This window comes from Scyliorhinus torazame, chromosome 5, assembly GCF_047496885.1.
Source record: "Scyliorhinus torazame isolate Kashiwa2021f chromosome 5, sScyTor2.1, whole genome shotgun sequence".
NCBI lineage: Eukaryota > Metazoa > Chordata > Chondrichthyes > Carcharhiniformes > Scyliorhinidae > Scyliorhinus > Scyliorhinus torazame.
The window spans coordinates 188,429,097-188,446,707 of NC_092711.1; the positions used below are offsets into that span (position 1 = coordinate 188,429,097).

At 42.8% G+C, this 17,611-nt stretch overlaps 9 non-coding genes across 9 annotated transcripts; all 9 read left to right on the forward strand.

The window, feature by feature from the left end:
- Positions 1-705: 705 nt before the first annotated feature.
- Positions 706-777, forward strand: trnac-gca (transfer RNA cysteine (anticodon GCA)). Its single transcript has one exon. It is a non-coding gene; the product is annotated as a tRNA-Cys (tRNA).
- A 1,910-nt stretch (positions 778-2,687) lies between these two features.
- On the forward strand, positions 2,688-2,759 carry trnac-gca (transfer RNA cysteine (anticodon GCA)). Its single transcript has one exon. It is a non-coding gene; the product is annotated as a tRNA-Cys (tRNA).
- Positions 2,760-4,669: 1,910 nt separating this feature from the next.
- trnac-gca (transfer RNA cysteine (anticodon GCA)) lies at positions 4,670-4,741 on the forward strand. The gene has a single exon. It is a non-coding gene; the product is annotated as a tRNA-Cys (tRNA).
- A 1,910-nt stretch (positions 4,742-6,651) lies between these two features.
- trnac-gca (transfer RNA cysteine (anticodon GCA)) lies at positions 6,652-6,723 on the forward strand. The gene has a single exon. It is a non-coding gene; the product is annotated as a tRNA-Cys (tRNA).
- A 1,909-nt stretch (positions 6,724-8,632) lies between these two features.
- On the forward strand, positions 8,633-8,704 carry trnac-gca (transfer RNA cysteine (anticodon GCA)). The gene has a single exon. It is a non-coding gene; the product is annotated as a tRNA-Cys (tRNA).
- Positions 8,705-10,614: 1,910 nt separating this feature from the next.
- Positions 10,615-10,686, forward strand: trnac-gca (transfer RNA cysteine (anticodon GCA)). Its single transcript has one exon. It is a non-coding gene; the product is annotated as a tRNA-Cys (tRNA).
- A 1,910-nt stretch (positions 10,687-12,596) lies between these two features.
- trnac-gca (transfer RNA cysteine (anticodon GCA)) lies at positions 12,597-12,668 on the forward strand. The gene has a single exon. It is a non-coding gene; the product is annotated as a tRNA-Cys (tRNA).
- Positions 12,669-14,577: 1,909 nt separating this feature from the next.
- Positions 14,578-14,649, forward strand: trnac-gca (transfer RNA cysteine (anticodon GCA)). Its single transcript has one exon. It is a non-coding gene; the product is annotated as a tRNA-Cys (tRNA).
- A 1,910-nt stretch (positions 14,650-16,559) lies between these two features.
- trnac-gca (transfer RNA cysteine (anticodon GCA)) lies at positions 16,560-16,631 on the forward strand. The gene has a single exon. It is a non-coding gene; the product is annotated as a tRNA-Cys (tRNA).
- The last annotated feature ends 980 nt before the right edge of the window (positions 16,632-17,611 follow it).

Genomic DNA, 17,611 nt, shown 5'->3' on the forward strand with positions numbered 1-17,611 from the left:
GAGTTCTTCTCCACTATGCTTTGTTAATATCCTAGTTTATTTGTGAAAACTGATTCCAAATGTAGATGAGGACTGATGTACATAGAATGATGACACTTCAGCGTGGACTGATAGCTGCGGGCTCTCGTCCAAGGGGATCCAGACAATAACAATCCAATGGAAAAATCTAGGCGAGAGAAATCCAGAACTCCCTCTGAACGTTTTCCAGGACGAAATGAATATGTTTCTTCATGTGTGAATTGTGTTCCTTTGCTCACCGAAGTGTGTATTCTCTTTATCAAAGGGGAAGGATTTGAGATCTTTCAGTGTGCGGCAGCAGTGATCTGCATGAACAAACAGAAAAGCAAAATATTCCCAGAGCAGTACGACCTGGTTCAAACAGAATGACATTTCCACATTCTATCCCTTTAGTTGTTCCATTGATATCTTATTCTGTTTTTCACCATCATCCCATTTGTTACTTAATCTCTTCTGCCGTCCATTCTTCCACAGTTTCCCTTTTGATCTTTCATCCTGATCTGCTGAATATTTCCAGTGCGTATCGAATGTAAAGTCAAGAGACATTGTGAAAAATGTGCATCTACGGGAATAAATTGAAGGTCGTCACCAATATATCGAACACACACTTTGGATGAAAGCAGACAGAATACAAAGCTCGATAAGTGGAATGAGGATTCATCGTATCATTGCTCTGAAACAGCTTGTGGGGGTATAGCTCAGTGGTAGAGCATTTGACTGCAGATCAAGAGGTCTCTGGTTCAAGTCCAGATGCCCCCTGTCCTCTTTGGCTGTCATTTCTCCTTCAGTGCAGCAGTTTAGAAAATTCTCACCATAACTTTGCATGCAGACATGGTCTGGAGAACACTATGAGAAGTCATCGGTTTCTTGAACGTGAAGCCGATTCTGTTTTTCTTTATTTGTGTTAAATCCCCATTTGCTGCTGCTGCACTACGTCAGTGAAAACAGCTTCTTCCTATTTGATCTGTTGACCTGTCCCAAACCGCACATTCATAATTTTCAGCAGGTCCATAAAGTCCACCTTTTATACCACCCAATTTTTGGTGAATATTAGTCCATGCAATTCGTGAAATATACGTTTGAGCAGTATGCACGCCATCCCTGAGCGAGTGCATCACCAAAATGATGATGAAGGAGCTGCTCTCCGATAGATGGAGATTCCAAACAAACCTGTTGGACTTTAACCTGCTGTTGGAACACCTCTTACTGTTCTCACAAATAAAAGGCACAGCAACTTTATGAATGTCTTCACTGTTGAGTTCCATTATTTAATTGAAAAGCTCACTTTTGGGAATCCGACAACACCACCACGCAACTTGTGTTACCGAGCGACTTCTTTCCAATTGCTTGTCCGTCACGTTTGCAATTCAATTTGATTAATATATGTAACCGAATGTAAGTTCGAAATGATTGCACAAAGCGGGAAAATTTTTCCTCCAGGAAAAGATCCTGCGGAAAGTGGATCACAATGGCAGAAATGTAGTACATTGGTTAGGACTGATGCTTGGCAGGTTGGATTGCCGACTTGGTTCACTGTCCGTGTGGAGTTTGCAATGCACGTTCTCCCTGTGTCTGCGTGGGTTTCCATGATAATGTCCAAAAATGTTAGCTGGGGTTATTGGCATGGGAGTAGCTGTGGGCTTATATAAAGTACTCTTTCCGTGAGGCGGTGCAGACTCGATGGGCCTACGTGTGCACTGTAAAATCTATGATTCTGTGATAATGCTCGGAAGGCGTTCCAGCTTAGAAACGGAAAATGTGATTGCGTAAAATAACTTTCGCTCCCATTGCTTTCAAGCAGTTATAATACTGTGATAAGAAGCTGAATGCTCGGCCATCTCAGTGGGAAGAGCATGAGTGTTTCAATATCAGGGTTCACGTCGGGCGCAATTACTTTGAAAGTTCACTGTTTTCCTGGGTGAACTCTCGCACTCAATTTCTCCGGCAGTGCCAATGCTCAACCCGAGTTCTTCTCCACTATGCTTTGTTAATATCCTAGTTTATTTGTGAAAACTGATTCCAAATGTAGATGAGGACTGATGTACATAGAATGATGACACTTCAGCGTGGACTGATAGCTGCGGGCTCTCGTCCAAGGGGATCCAGACAATAACAATCCAATGGAAAAATCTAGGCGAGAGAAATCCAGAACTCCCTCTGAACGTTTTCCAGGACGAAATGAATATGTTTCTTCATGTGTGAATTGTGTTCCTTTGCTCACCGAAGTGTGTATTCTCTTTATCAAAGGGGAAGGATTTGAGATCTTTCAGTGTGCGGCAGCAGTGATCTGCATGAACAAACAGAAAAGCAAAATATTCCCAGAGCAGTACGACCTGGTTCAAACAGAATGACATTTCCACATTCTATCCCTTTAGTTGTTCCATTGATATCTTATTCTGTTTTTCACCATCATCCCATTTGTTACTTAATCTCTTCTGCCGTCCATTCTTCCACAGTTTCCCTTTTGATCTTTCATCCTGATCTGCTGAATATTTCCAGTGCGTATCGAATGTAAAGTCAAGAGACATTGTGAAAAATGTGCATCTACGGGAATAAATTGAAGGTCGTCACCAATATATCGAACACACACTTTGGATGAAAGCAGACAGAATACAAAGCTCGATAAGTGGAATGAGGATTCATCGTATCAGTGCTCTGAAACAGCTTGTGGGGGTATAGCTCAGTGGTAGAGCATTTGACTGCAGATCGAGAGGTCTCTGGTTCAAGTCCAGATGCCCCCTGTCCTCTTTGGCTGTCATTTCTCCTTCAGTGCAGCAGTTTAGAAAATTCTCACCATAACTTTGCATGCAGACATGGTCTGGAGAACACTATGAGAAGTCATCGGTTTCTTGAACGTGAAGCCGATTCTGTTTTTCTTTATTTGTGTTAAATCCCCATTTGCTGCTGCTGCACTACGTCAGTGAAAACAGCTTCTTCCTATTTGATCTGTTGACCTGTCCCAAATCGCACATTCATAATTTTCAGCGGGTCCATTAAGTCCACCTTTTATACCACCCAATGTTTGGTGAATATTGGTCCATGCAATTCGTGAGATATACATTTGAGCAGTATGCACGCCATCCCCGAGCGAGTGCATCACCAAAAAAATGATGAAGGAGCTGCTCTCCGATAGCTGGAGATTCCAAACAAACCTGTTGGACTTTAACCTGCTGTTGGAACACCTCTTACTGTTCTCACAAATAAAAGGCACAGCAACTTTATGAATGTCTTCACTGTTGAGTTCCATTATTTAATTGAAAAGCTCACTTTTGGGAATCCGACAACACCACCACGCAACTTGTGTTACCGAGCGACTTCTTTCCAATTGCTTGTCCGTCACGTTTGCAATTCAATTTGATTAATATATGTAACCGAATGTAAGTTCGAAATGATTGCACAAAGCGGGAAAATTTTTCCTCCAGGAAAAGATCCTGCGGAAAGTGGATCACAATGGCAGAAATGTAGTACATTGGTTAGGACTGATGCTTGGCAGGTTGGATTGCCGACTTGGTTCACTGTCCGTGTGGAGTTTGCAATGCACGTTCTCCCTGTGTCTGCGTGGGTTTCCATGATAATGTCCAAAAATGTTAGCTGGGGTTATTGGCATGGGAGTAGCTGTGGGCTTATATAAAGTACTCTTTCCGTGAGGCGGTGCAGACTCGATGGGCCTACGTGTGCACTGTAAAATCTATGATTCTGTGATAATGCTCGGAAGGCGTTCCAGCTTAGAAACGGAAAATGTGATTGCGTAAAATAACTTTCGCTCCCATTGCTTTCAAGCAGTTATAATACTGTGATAAGAAGCTGAATGCTCGGCCATCTCAGTGGGAAGAGCATGAGTGTTTCAATATCAGGGTTCACGTCGGGCGCAATTACTTTGAAACTTCACTGTTTTCCTGGGTGAACTCTCGCACTCAATTTCTCCGGCAGTGCCAATGCTCAACCCGAGTTCTTCTCCACTATGCTTTGTTAATATCCTAGTTTATTTGTGAAAACTGATTCCAAATGTAGATGAGGACTGATGTACATAGAATGATGACACTTCAGCGTGGACTGATAGCTGCGGGCTCTCGTCCAAGGGGATCCAGACAATAACAATCCAATGGAAAGATCTAGGCGAGAGAAATCCAGAACTCCCTCTGAACGTTTTCCAGGACGAAATGAATATGTTTCTTCATGTGTGAATTGTGTTCCTTTGCTCACCGAAGTGTGTATTCTCTTTATCAAAGGGGAAGGATTTGAGATCTTTCAGTGTGCGGCAGCAGTGATCTGCATGAACAAACAGAAAAGCAAAATATTCCCAGAGCAGTACGACCTGGTTCAAACAGAATGACATTTCCACATTCTATCCCTTTAGTTGTTCCATTGATATCTTATTCTGTTTTTCACCATCATCCCATTTGTTACTTAATCTCTTCTGCCGTCCATTCTTCCACAGTTTCCCTTTTGATCTTTCATCCTGATCTGCTGAATATTTCCAGTGCGTATCGAATGTAAAGTCAAGAGACATTGTGAAAAATGTGCATCTACGGGAATAAATTGAAGGTCGTCACCAATATATCGAACACACACTTTGGACGAAAGCAGACAGAATACAAAGCTCAATAAGTGGAATGAGGATTCATCGTATCATTGCTCTGAAACAGCTTGTGGGGGTATAGCTCAGTGGTAGATCATTTGACTGCAGATCAAGAGGTCTCTGGTTCAAGTCCAGATGCCCCCTGTCCTCTTTGGCTGTCATTTCTCCTTCAGTGCAGCAGTTTAGAAAATTCTCACCATAACTTTGCATGCAGACATGGTCTGGAGAACACTATGAGAAGTCATCGGCTGCTTGAACGTGAAGCCGATTCTGTTTTTCTTTATTTGTGTTAAATCCCCATTTGCTGCTGCTGCACTACGTCAGTGAAAACAGCTTCTTCCTATTTGATCTGTTGACCTGTCCCAAACCGCACATTCATAATTTTCAGCAGGTCCATAAAGTCCACCTTTTATACCACCCAATTTTTGGTGAATATTAGTCCATGCAATTCGTGAAATATACGTTTGAGCAGTATGCACGCCATCCCTGAGCGAGTGCATCACCAAAATGATGATGAAGGAGCTGCTCTCCGATAGCTGGAGATTCCAAACAAACCTGTTGGACTTTAACCTGCTGTTGGAACACCTCTTACTGTTCTCACAAATAAAAGGCACAGCAACTTTATGAATGTCTTCACTGTTGAGTTCCATTATTTAATTGAAAAGCTCACTTTTGGGAATCCGACAACACCACCACGCAACTTGTGTTACCGAGCGACTTCTTTCCAATTGCTTGTCCGTCACGTTTGCAATTCAATTTGATTAATATATGTAACCGAATGTAAGTTCGAAATGATTGCACAAAGCGGGAAAATTTTTCCTCCAGGAAAAGATCCTGCGGAAAGTGGATCACAATGGCAGAAATGTAGTACATTGGTTAGGACTGATGCTTGGCAGGTTGGATTGCCGACTTGGTTCACTGTCCGTGTGGAGTTTGCAATGCACGTTCTCCCTGTGTCTGCGTGGGTTTCCATGATAATGTCCAAAAATGTTAGCTGGGGTTATTAGCATGGGAGTAGCTGTGGGCTTATATAAAGTACTCTTTCTGTGAGGCGGTGCAGACTCGATGGGCCTACATGTGCACTGTAAAATCTATGATTCTGTGATAATGCTCGGAAGGCGTTCCAGCTTAGAAACGGAAAATGTGATTGCGTAAAATAACTTTCGCTCCCATTGCTTTCAAGCAGTTATAATACTGTGATAAGAAGCTGAATGCTCGGCCATCTCAGTGGGAAGAGCATGAGTGTTTCAATATCAGGGTTCACGTCGGGCGCAATTACTTTGAAACTTCACTGTTTTCCTGGGTGAACTCTCGCACTCAATTTCTCCGGCAGTGCCAATGCTCAACCCGAGTTCTTCTCCACTATGCTTTGTTAATATCCTAGTTTATTTGTGAAAACTGATTCCAAATGTAGATGAGGACTGATGTACATAGAATGATGACACTTCATCGTGGACTGATAGCTGCGGGCTCTCGTCCAAGGGGATCCAGACAATAACAATCCAATGGAAAAATCTAGGCGAGAGAAATCCAGAACGCCCTCTGAACGTTTTCCAGGACGAAATGAATATGTTTCTTCATGTGTGAATTGTGTTCCTTTGCTCACCGAAGTGTGTATTCTCTTTATCAAAGGGGAAGGGTTTGAGATCTTTCAGTGTGCGGCAGCAGTGATCTGCATGAACAAACAGAAAAGCAAAATATTCCCAGAGCAGTACGACCTGGTTCAAACAGAATGACATTTCCACATTCTATCCCTTTAGTTGTTCCATTGATATCTTATTCTGTTTTTCACCATCATCCCATTTGTTACTTAATCTCTTCTGCCGTCCATTCTTCCACAGTTTCCCTTTTGATCTTTCATCCTGATCTGCTGAATATTTCCAGTGCGTATCGAATGTAAAGTCAAGAGACATTGTGAAAAATGCGCATCTACGGGAATAAATTGAAGGTCGTCACCAATATATCGAACACACACTTTGGACGAAAGCAGACAGAATACAAAGCTCGATAAGTGGAATGAGGATTCATCGTATCATTGCTGTGAAACAGCTTGTGGGGGTATAGCTCAGTGGTAGAGCATTTGACTGCAGATCAAGAGATCTCTGGTTGAAGTCCAGATGCCCCCGGTCCTCTTTGGCTGTCATTTCTCCTTCAGTGCAGCAGTTTAGAAAATTCTCACCGCAACTTTGCATGCAGACATGGTATCGAGAACACGATGAGAAGTCATCGGCTGCTTGAACGTGAAGCCGATTCTGTTTTTCTTTATTTTGTTAAATCCCCATTTGCTGCTGCTGCACTACGTCAGTGAAAACAGCTTCTTCCTATTTGATCTGTTGACCTGTCCCAAACCGCACATTCATAATTTTCAGCAGGTCCATTAAGTCCACCTTTTATACCACCCAATGTTTGGTGAATATTGGTCCATGCAATTCGTGAGATATACGTTTGAGCAGTATGCACGCCATCCCCGAGCGAGTGCATCACCAAAAATATGATGAAGGAGCTGCTCTCCGATAGCTGGAGATTCCAAACAAACCTGTTGGACTTTAACCTGCTGTTGGAACACCTCTTACTGTTCTCACAAATAAAAGGCACAGCAACTTTATGAATGTCTTCACTGTTGAGTTCCATTATTTAATTGAAAAGCTCACTTTTGGGAATCCGACAACACCACCACGCAACTTGTGTTACCGAGCGACTTCTTTCCAATTGCTTGTCCGTCACGTTTGCAATTCAATTTGATTAATATATGTAACCGAATGTAAGTTCGAAATGATTGCACAAAGCGGGAAAATTTTTCCTCCAGGAAAAGATCCTGCGGAAAGTGGATCACAATGGCAGAAATGTAGTACATTGGTTAGGACTGATGCTTGGCAGGTTGGATTGCCGACTTGGTTCACTGTCCGTGTGGAGTTTGCAATGCACGTTCTCCCTGTGTCTGCGTGGGTTTCCATGATAATGTCCAAAAATGTTAGCTGGGGTTATTGGCATGGGAGTAGCTGTGGGCTTATATAAAGTACTCTTTCCGTGAGGCGGTGCAGACTCGATGGGCCTACGTGTGCACTGTAAAATCTATGATTCTGTGATAATGCTCGGAAGGCGTTCCAGCTTAGAAACGGAAAATGTGATTGCGTAAAATAACTTTCGCTCCCATTGCTTTCAAGCAGTTATAATACTGTGATAAGAAGCTGAATGCTCGGCCATCTCAGTCGGAAGAGCATGAGTGTTTCAATATCAGGGTTCACGTCGGGCGCAATTACTTTGAAACTTCACTGTTTTCCTGGGTGAACTCTCGCACTCAATTTCTCCGGCAGTGCCAATGCTCAACCCGAGTTCTTCTCCACTATGCTTTGTTAATATCCTACTTTATTTGTGAAAACTGATTCCAAATGTAGATGAGGACTGATGTACATAGAATGATGACACTTCAGCGTGGACTGATAGCTGCGGGCTCTCGTCCAAGGGGATCCAGACAATAACAATCCAATGGAAAAATCTAGGCGAGAGAAATCCAGAACTCCCTCTGAACGTTTTCCAGGACGAAATGAATATGTTTCTTCATGTGTGAATTGTGTTCCTTTGCTCACCGAAGTGTGTATTCTCTTTATCAAAGGGGAAGGATTTGAGATCTTTCAGTGTGCGGCAGCAGTGATCTGCATGAACAAACAGAAAAGCAAAATATTCCCAGAGCAGTACGACCTGGTTCAAACAGAATGACATTTCCACATTCTATCCCTTTAGTTGTTCCATTGATATCTTATTCTGTTTTTCACCATCATCCCATTTGTTACTTAATCTCTTCTGCCGTCCATTCTTCCACAGTTTCCCTTTTGATCTTTCATCCTGATCTGCTGAATATTTCCAGTGCGTATCGAATGTAAAGTCAAGAGACATTGTGAAAAATGTGCATCTACGGGAATAAATTGAAGGTCGTCACCAATATATCGAACACACACTTTGGACGAAAGCAGACAGAATACAAAGCTCGATAAGTGGAATGAGGATTCATCGTATCATTGCTCTGAAACAGCTTGTGGGGGTATAGCTCAGTGGTAGAGCATTTGACTGCAGATCAAGAGGTCTCTGGTTCAAGTCCAGATGCCCCCTGTCCTCTTTGGCTGTCATTTCTCCTTCAGTGCAGCAGTTTAGAAAATTCTCACTATAACTTTGCATGCAGACATGGTCTGGAGAACACTATGAGAAGTCATCGGCTGCTTGAACGTGAAGCCGATTCTGTTTTTCTTTATTTGTGTTAAATCCCCATTTGCTGCTGCTGCACTACGTCAGTGAAAACAGCTTCTTCCTATTTGATCTGTTGACCTGTCCCAAATCGCACATTCATAATTTTCAGCGGGTCCATTAAGTCCACCTTTTATACCACCCAATGTTTGGTGAATATTGGTCCATGCAATTCGTGAGATATACGTTTGAGCAGTATGCACGCCATCCCCGAGCGAGTGCATCACCAAAAAAATGATGAAGGAGCTGCTCTCCGATAGCTGGAGATTCCAAACAAACCTGTTGGACTTTAACCTGCTGTTGGAACACCTCTTACTGTTCTCACAAATAAAAGGCACAGCAACTTTATGAATGTCTTCACTGTTGAGTTCCATTATTTAATTGAAAAGCTCACTTTTGGGAATCCGACAACACCACCACGCAACTTGTGTTACCGAGCGACTTCTTTCCAATTGCTTGTCCGTCACGTTTGCAATTCAATTTGATTAATATATGTAACCGAATGTAAGTTCGAAATGATTGCACAAAGCGGGAAAATTTTTCCTCCAGGAAAAGATCCTGCGGATAGTGGATCACAATGGCAGAAATGTAGTACATTGGTTCGGACTGATGCTTGGCAGGTTGGATTGCCGACTTGGTTCACTGTCCGTGTGGAGTTTGCAATGCACGTTCTCCCTGTGTCTGCGTGGGTTTCCATGATAATGTCCAAAAATGTTAGCTGGGGTTATTGGCATGGGAGTAGCTGTGGGCTTATATAAAGTACTCTTTCCGTGAGGCGGTGCAGACTCGATGGGCCTACGTGTGCACTGTAAAATCTATGATTCTGTGATAATGCTCGGAAGGCGTTCCAGCTTAGAAACGGAAAATGTGATTGCGTAAAATAACTTTCGCTCCCATTGCTTTCAAGCAGTTATAATACTGTGATAAGAAGCTGAATGCTCGGCCATCTCAGTCGGAAGAGCATGAGTGTTTCAATATCAGGGTTCAGGTCGGGCGCAATTACTTTGAAACTTCACTGTTTTCCTGGGTGAACTCTCGCACTCAATTTCTCCGGCAGTGCCAATGCTCAACCCGAGTTCTTCTCCACTATGCTTTGTTAATATCCTAGTTTATTTGTGAAAACTGATTCCAAATGTAGATGAGGACTGATGTACATAGAATGATGACACTTCATCGTGGACGGATAGCTGCGGGCTCTGGTCCAAGGGGCTCCAGACAATAACAATCCAATGGAAAGATCTAGGCGAGAGAAATCCAGAACTCCCTCTGAACGTTTTCCAGGACGAAATGAATATGTTTCTTCATGTGTGAATTGTGTTCCTTTGCTCACCGAAGTGTGTATTCTCTTCATCAAAGGGGAAGGATTTGAGATCTTTCAGTGTGCGGCAGCAGTGATCTGCATGAACAAACAGAAAAGCAAAATATTCCCAGAGCAGTACGACCTGGTTCAAACAGAATGACATTTCCACATTCTATCCCTTTAGTTGTTCCATTGATATCTTATTCTGTTTTTCACCATCATCCCATTTGTTACTTAATCTCTTCTGCCGTCCATTCTTCCACAGTTTCCCTTTTGATCTTTCATCCTGATCTGCTGAATATTTCCAGTGCGTATCGAATGTAAAGTCAAGAGACATTGTGAAAAATGTGCATCTACGGGAATAAATTGAAGGTCGTCACCAATATATCGAACACACACTTTGGATGAAAGCAGACAGAATACAAAGCTCGATAAGTGGAATGAGGATTCATCGTATCATTGCTCTGAAGCAGCTTGTGGGGGTATAGCTCAGTGGTAGAGCATTTGACTGCAGATCAAGAGGTCTCTGGTTCAAGTCCAGATGCCCCCTGTCCTCTTTGGCTGTCATTTCTCCTTCAGTGCAGCAGTTTAGAAAATTCTCACTATAACTTTGCATGCAGACATGGTCTGGAGAACACTATAAGAAGTCATCGGCTGCTTGAACGTGAAGCCGATTCTGTTTTTCTTTATTTGTGTTAAATCCCCATTTGCTGCTGCTGCACTAGGTCAGTGAAAACAGCTTCTTCCTATTTGATCTGTTGACCTGTCCCAAATCGCACATTCATAATTTTCAGCGGGTCCATTAAGTCCACCTTTTATACCACCCACTTTTTGGTGAATATTGGTCCATGCAATTCGTGGGATATACGTTTGAGCAGTATGCACGCCATCCCCGAGCGAGTGCATCACCAAAAAAATGATGAAGGAGCTGCTCTCCGATAGCTGGAGATTCCAAACAAACCAGTTGGACTTTAACCTGCTGTTGGAACACCTCTTACTGTTCTCACAAATAAAAGGCACAGCAACTTTATGAATGTCTTCACTGTTGAGTTCCATTATTTAATTGAAAAGCTCACTTTTGGGAATCCGACAACACCACCACGCAACTTGTGTTACCGAGCGACTTCTTTCCAATTGCTTGTCCGTCACGTTTGCAATTCAATTTGATTAATATATGTAACCGAATGTAAGTTCGAAATGATTGCACAAAGCGGGAAAATTTTTCCTCCAGGAAAAGATCCTGCGGAAAGTGGATCACAATGGCAGAAATGTAGTACATTGGTTCGGACTGATGCTTGGCAGGTTGGATTGCCGACTTGGTTCACTGTCCGTGTGGAGTTTGCAATGCACGTTCTCCCTGTGTCTGCGTGGGTTTCCATGATAATGTCCAAAAATGTTAGCTGGGGTTATTGGCATGGGAGTAGCTGTGGGCTTATATAAAGTACTCTTTCCGTGAGGCGGTGCAGACTCGATGGGCCTACGTGTGCACTGTAAAATCTATGATTCTGTGATAATGCTCGGAAGGCGTTCCAGCTTAGAAACGGAAAATGTGATTGCGTAAAATAACTTTCGCTCCCATTGCTTTCAAGCAGTTATAATACTGTGATAGGAAGCTGAATGCTCGGCCATCTCAGTGGGAAGAGCATGAGTGTTTCAATATCAGGGTTCACGTCGGGCGCAATTACTTTGAAACTTCACTGTTTTCCTGGGTGAACTCTCGCACTCAATTTCTCCGGCAGTGCCAATGCTCAACCCGAGTTCTTCTCCACTATGCTTTGTTAATATCCTACTTTATTTGTGAAAACTGATTCCAAATGTAGATGAGGACTGATGTACATAGAATGATGACACTTCAGCGTGGACTGATAGCTGCGGGCTCTCGTCCAAGGGGATCCAGACAATAACAATCCAATGGAAAAATCTAGGCGAGAGAAATCCAGAACTCCCTCTGAACGTTTTCCAGGACGAAATGAATATGTTTCTTCATGTGTGAATTGTGTTCCTTTGCTCACCGAAGTGTGTATTCTCTTTATCAAAGGGGAAGGATTTGAGATCTTTCAGTATGCGGCAGCAGTGATCTGCATGAACAAACAGAAAAGCAAAATATTCCCAGAGCAGTACGACCTGGTTCAAACAGAATGACATTTCCACATTCTATCCCTTTAGTTGTTCCATTGATATCTTATTCTGTTTTTCACCATCATCCCATTTGTTACTTAATCTCTTCTGCCGTCCATTCTTCCACAGTTTCCCTTTTGATCTTTCATCCTGATCTGCTGAATATTTCCAGTGCGTATCGAATGTGAAGTCAAGAGACATTGTGAAAAATGTGCATCTACGGGAATAAATTGAAGGTCGTCACCAATATATCGAACACACACTTTGGACTAAAGCAGACAGAATTCAAAGCTCGATAAGTGGAATGAGGATTCATCGTATCATGGCTCGGGAACAGCTTGTGGGGGTATAGCTCAGTGGTAGAGCATTTGACTGCAGATCAAGAGGTCTCTGGTTCAAGTCCAGATGCCCCCTGTCCTCTTTGGCTGTCATTTCTCCTTCAGTGCAGCAGTTTAGAAAATTCTCACTATAACTTTGCATGCAAACATGGTCTGGAGAACGCTATGAGAAGTCATCGGCTGCTTGAACGTGAAGCCGATTCTGTTTTTCTTTATTTTGTTAAATCCCCATTTGCTGCTGCTGCACTACGTCAGTGAAAACAGCTTCTTCCTATTTGATCTGTTGACCTGTCCCAAACCGCACATTCATAATTTTCAGCAGGTCCATTAAGTCCACCTTTTATACCACCCAATTTTTGGTGAATATTGGTCCATGCAATTCGTGAGATATACGTTTGAGCAGTATGCACGCCATCCCCGAGCGAGTGCATCACCAAAAAAATGAAGAAGGAGCTGCTCTCCGATATCTGGAGATTCCAAACAAACCTGTTGGACTTTAACCTGCTGTTGGAACACCTCTTACTGTTCTCACAAATAAAAGGCACAGCAACTTTATGAATGTCTTCACTGTTGAGTTCCATTATTTAATTGAAAAGCTCACTTTTGGGAATCCGACAACACCACCACGCAACTTGTGTTACCGAGCGACTTCTTTCCAATTGCTTGTCCATCACGTTTGCAATTCAATTTGATTAATATATGTAACCGAATGTAAGTTCGAAATGATTGCACAAAGCGGGAAAATTTTTCCTCCAGGAAAAGATCCTGCGGAAAGTGGATCACAATGGCAGAAATGTAGTACATTGGTTAGGACTGATGCTTGGCAGGTTGGATTGCCGACTTGGTTCACTGTCCGTGTGGAGTTTGCAATGCACGTTCTCCCTGTGTCTGCGTGGGTTTCCATGATAATGTCCAAAAATGTTAGCTGGGGTTATTGGCATGGGAGTAGCTGTGGGCTTATATAAAGTACTCTTTCCGTGAGGCGGTGCAGACTCGATGGGCCTACGTGTGCACTGTAAAATCTATGATTCTGTGATAATGCTCGGAAGGCGTTCCAGCTTAGAAACGGAAAATGTGATTGCGTAAAATAACTTTCGCTCCCATTGCTTTCAAGCAGTTATAATACTGTGATAAGAAGCTGAATGCTCGGCCATCTCAGTCGGAAGAGCATGAGTGTTTCAATATCAGGGTTCAGGTCGGGCGCAATTACTTTGAAACTTCACTGTTTTCCTGGGTGAACTCTCGCACTCAATTTCTCCGGCAGTGCCAATGCTCAACCCGAGTTCTTCTCCACTATGCTTTGTTAATATCCTAGTTTATTTGTGAAAACTGATTCCAAATGTAGATGAGGACTGATGTACATAGAATGATGACACTTCATCGTGGACTGATAGCTGCGGGCTCTCGTCCAAGGGGATCCAGACAATAACAATCCAATGGAAAAATCTAGGCGAGAGAAATCCAGAACTCCCTCTGAACGTTTTCCAGGACGAAATGAATATGTTTCTTCATGTGTGAATTGTGTTCCTTTGCTCACCGAAGTGTGTATTCTCTTTATCAAAGGGGAAGGATTTGAGATCTTTCAGTGTGCGGCAGCAGTGATCTGCATGAACAAACAGAAAAGCAAAATATTCCCAGAGCAGTACGACCTGGTTCAAACAGAATGACATTTCCACATTCTATCCCTTTAGTTGTTCCATTGATATCTTATTCTGTTTTTCACCATCATCCCATTTGTTACTTAATCTCTTCTGCCGTCCATTCTTCCACAGTTTCCCTTTTGATCTTTCATCCTGATCTGCTGAATATTTCCAGTGCGTATCGAATGTAAAGTCAAGAGACATTGTGAAAAATGTGCATCTACGGGAATAAATTGAAGGTCGTCACCAATATATCGAACACACACTTTGGATGAAAGCAGACAGAATACAAAGCTCGATAAGTGGAATGAGGATTCATCGTATCATTGCTCTGAAACAGCTTGTGGGGGTAAAGCTCAGTGGTAGAGCATTTGACTGCAGATCAAGAGGTCTCTGGTTCAAGTCCAGATGCCCCCTGTCCTCTTTGGCTGTCATTTCTCCTTCAGTGCAGCAGTTTAGAAAATTCTCACTATAACTTTGCATGCAGACATGGTCTGGAGAACACTATGAGAAGTCATCGGCTGCTTGAACGTGAAGCCGATTCTGTTTTTCTTTATTTGTGTTAAATCCCCATTTGCTGCTGCTGCACTACGTCAGTGAAAACAGCTTCTTCCTATTTGATCTGTTGACCTGTCCCAAATCGCACATTCATAATTTTCAGCGGGTCCATTAAGTCCACCTTTTATACCACCCAATGTTTGGTGAATATTGGTCCATGCAATTCGTGAGATATACGTTTGAGCAGTATGCACGCCATCCCCGAGCGAGTGCATCACCAAAAAAATGATGAAGGAGCTGCTCTCCGATAGCTGGAGATTCCAAACAAACCTGTTGGACTTTAACCTGCTGTTGGAACACCTCTTACTGTTCTCACAAATAAAAGGCACAGCAACTTTATGAATGTCTTCACTGTTGAGTTCCATTATTTAATTGAAAAGCTCACTTTTGGGAATCCGACAACACCACCACGCAACTTGTGTTACCGAGCGACTTCTTTCCAATTGCTTGTCCGTCACGTTTGCAATTCAATTTGATTAATATATGTAACCGAATGTAAGTTCGAAATGATTGCACAAAGCAGGAAAATTTTTCCTCCAGGAAAAGATCCTGCGGAAAGTGGATCACAATGGCAGAAATGTAGTACATTGGTTAGGACTGATGCTTGGCAGGTTGGATTGCCGACTTGGTTCACTGTCCGTGTGGAGTTTGCAATGCACGTTCTCCCTGTGTCTGCGTGGGTTTCCATGATAATGTCCAAAAATGTTAGCTGGGGTTATTGGCATGGGAGTAGCTGTGGGCTTATATAAAGTACTCTTTCCGTGAGGCGGTGCAGACTCGATGGGCCTACGTGTGCACTGTAAAATCTATGATTCTGTGATAATGCTCGGAAGGCGTTCCAGCTTAGAAACGGAAAATGTGATTGCGTAAAATAACTTTCGCTCCCATTGCTTTCAAGCAGTTATAATACTGTGATAAGAAGCTGAATGCTCGGCCATCTCAGTGGGAAGAGCATGAGTGTTTCAATATCAGGGTTCACGTCGTGCGCAATTACTTTGAAACTTCACTGTTTTCCTGGGTGAACTCTCGCACTCAATTTCTCCGGCAGTGCCAATGCTCAACCCGAGTTCTTCTCCACTATGCTTTGTTAATATCCTAGTTTATTTGTGAAAACTGATTCCAAATGTAGATGAGGACTGATGTACATAGAATGATGACACTTCATCGTGGACTGATAGCTGCGGGCTCTCGTCCAAGGGGATCCAGACAATAACAATCCAATGGAAAAATCTAGGCGAGAGAAATCCAGAACTCCCTCTCAATGTTTTCCAGGACGAAATGAATATGTTTCTTCATGTGTGAATTGTGTTCCTTTGCTCACCGAAGTGTGTATTCTCTTTATCAAAGGGGAAGGATTTGAGATCTTTCAGTGTGCGGCAGCAGTGATCTGCATGAACAAACAGAAAAGCAAAATATTCCCAGAGCAGTACGACCTGGTTCAAACAGAATGACATTTCCACATTCTATCCCTTTAGTTGTTCCATTGATATCTTATTCTGTTTTTCACCATCATCCCATTTGTTACTTAATCTCTTCTGCCGTCCATTCTTCCACAGTTTCCCTTTTGATCTTTCATCCTGATCTGCTGAATATTTCCAGTGCGTATCGAATGTAAAGTCAAGAGACATTGTGAAAAATGTGCATCTACGGGAATAAATTGAAGGTCGTCACCAATATATCGAACACGCACTTTGGATGAAACCAGACAGAATTCAAAGCTCGATAAGTGGAATGAGGATTCATCGTATCATGGCTCGGGAACAGCTTGTGGGGGTATAGCACAGTGGTAGAGCATTTGACTGCAGATCAAGAGGTCTCTGGTTCAAGTCCAGATGCCCCCTGTCCTCTTTGGCTGTCATTTCTCCTTCAGTGCAGCAGTTTAGAAAATTCTCACTATTACTTTGCATGCAAACATGGTCTGGAGAACGCTATGAGAAGTCATCGGCTGCTTGAACGTGAAGCCGATTCTGTTTTTCTTTATTTTGTTAAATCCCCATTTGCTGCTGCTGCACTACGTCAGTGAAAACAGCTTCTTCCTATTTGATCTGTTGACCTGTCCCAAACCGCACATTCATAATTTTCAGCAGGTCCATTAAGTCCACCTTTTATACCACCCAATTTTTGGTGAATATTGGTCCATGCAATTCGTGAGATATACGTTTGAGCAGTATGCACGCCATCCCCGAGCGAGTGCATCACCAAAAAAATGATGAAGGAGCTGCTCTCCGATATCTGGAGATTCCAAACAAACCTGTTGGACTTTAACCTGCTGTTGGAACACCTCTTACTGTTCTCACAAATAAAAGGCACAGCAACTTTATGAATGTCTTCACTGTTGAGTTCCATTATTTAATTGAAAAGCTCACTTTTGGGAATCCGACAACACCACCACGCAACTTGTGTTACCGAGCGACTTCTTTCCAATTGCTTGTCCGTCACGTTTGCAATTCAATTTGATTAATATATGTAACCGAATGTAAGTTCGAAATGATTGCACAAAGCGGGAAAATTTTTCCTCCAGGAAAAGATCCTGCGGAAAGTGGATCACAATGGCAGAAATGTAGTACATTGGTTAGGACTGATGCTTGGCAGGTTGGATTGCCGACTTGGTTCACTGTCCGTGTGGAGTTTGCAATGCACGTTCTCCCTGTGTCTGCGTGGGTTTCCATGATAATGTCCAAAAATGTTAGCTGGGGTTATTGGCATGGGAGTAGCTGTGGGCTTATATAAAGTACTCTTTCCGTGAGGCGGTGCAGACTCGATGGGCCTACGTGTGCACTGTAAAATCTATGATTCTGTGATAATGCTCGGAAGGCGTTCC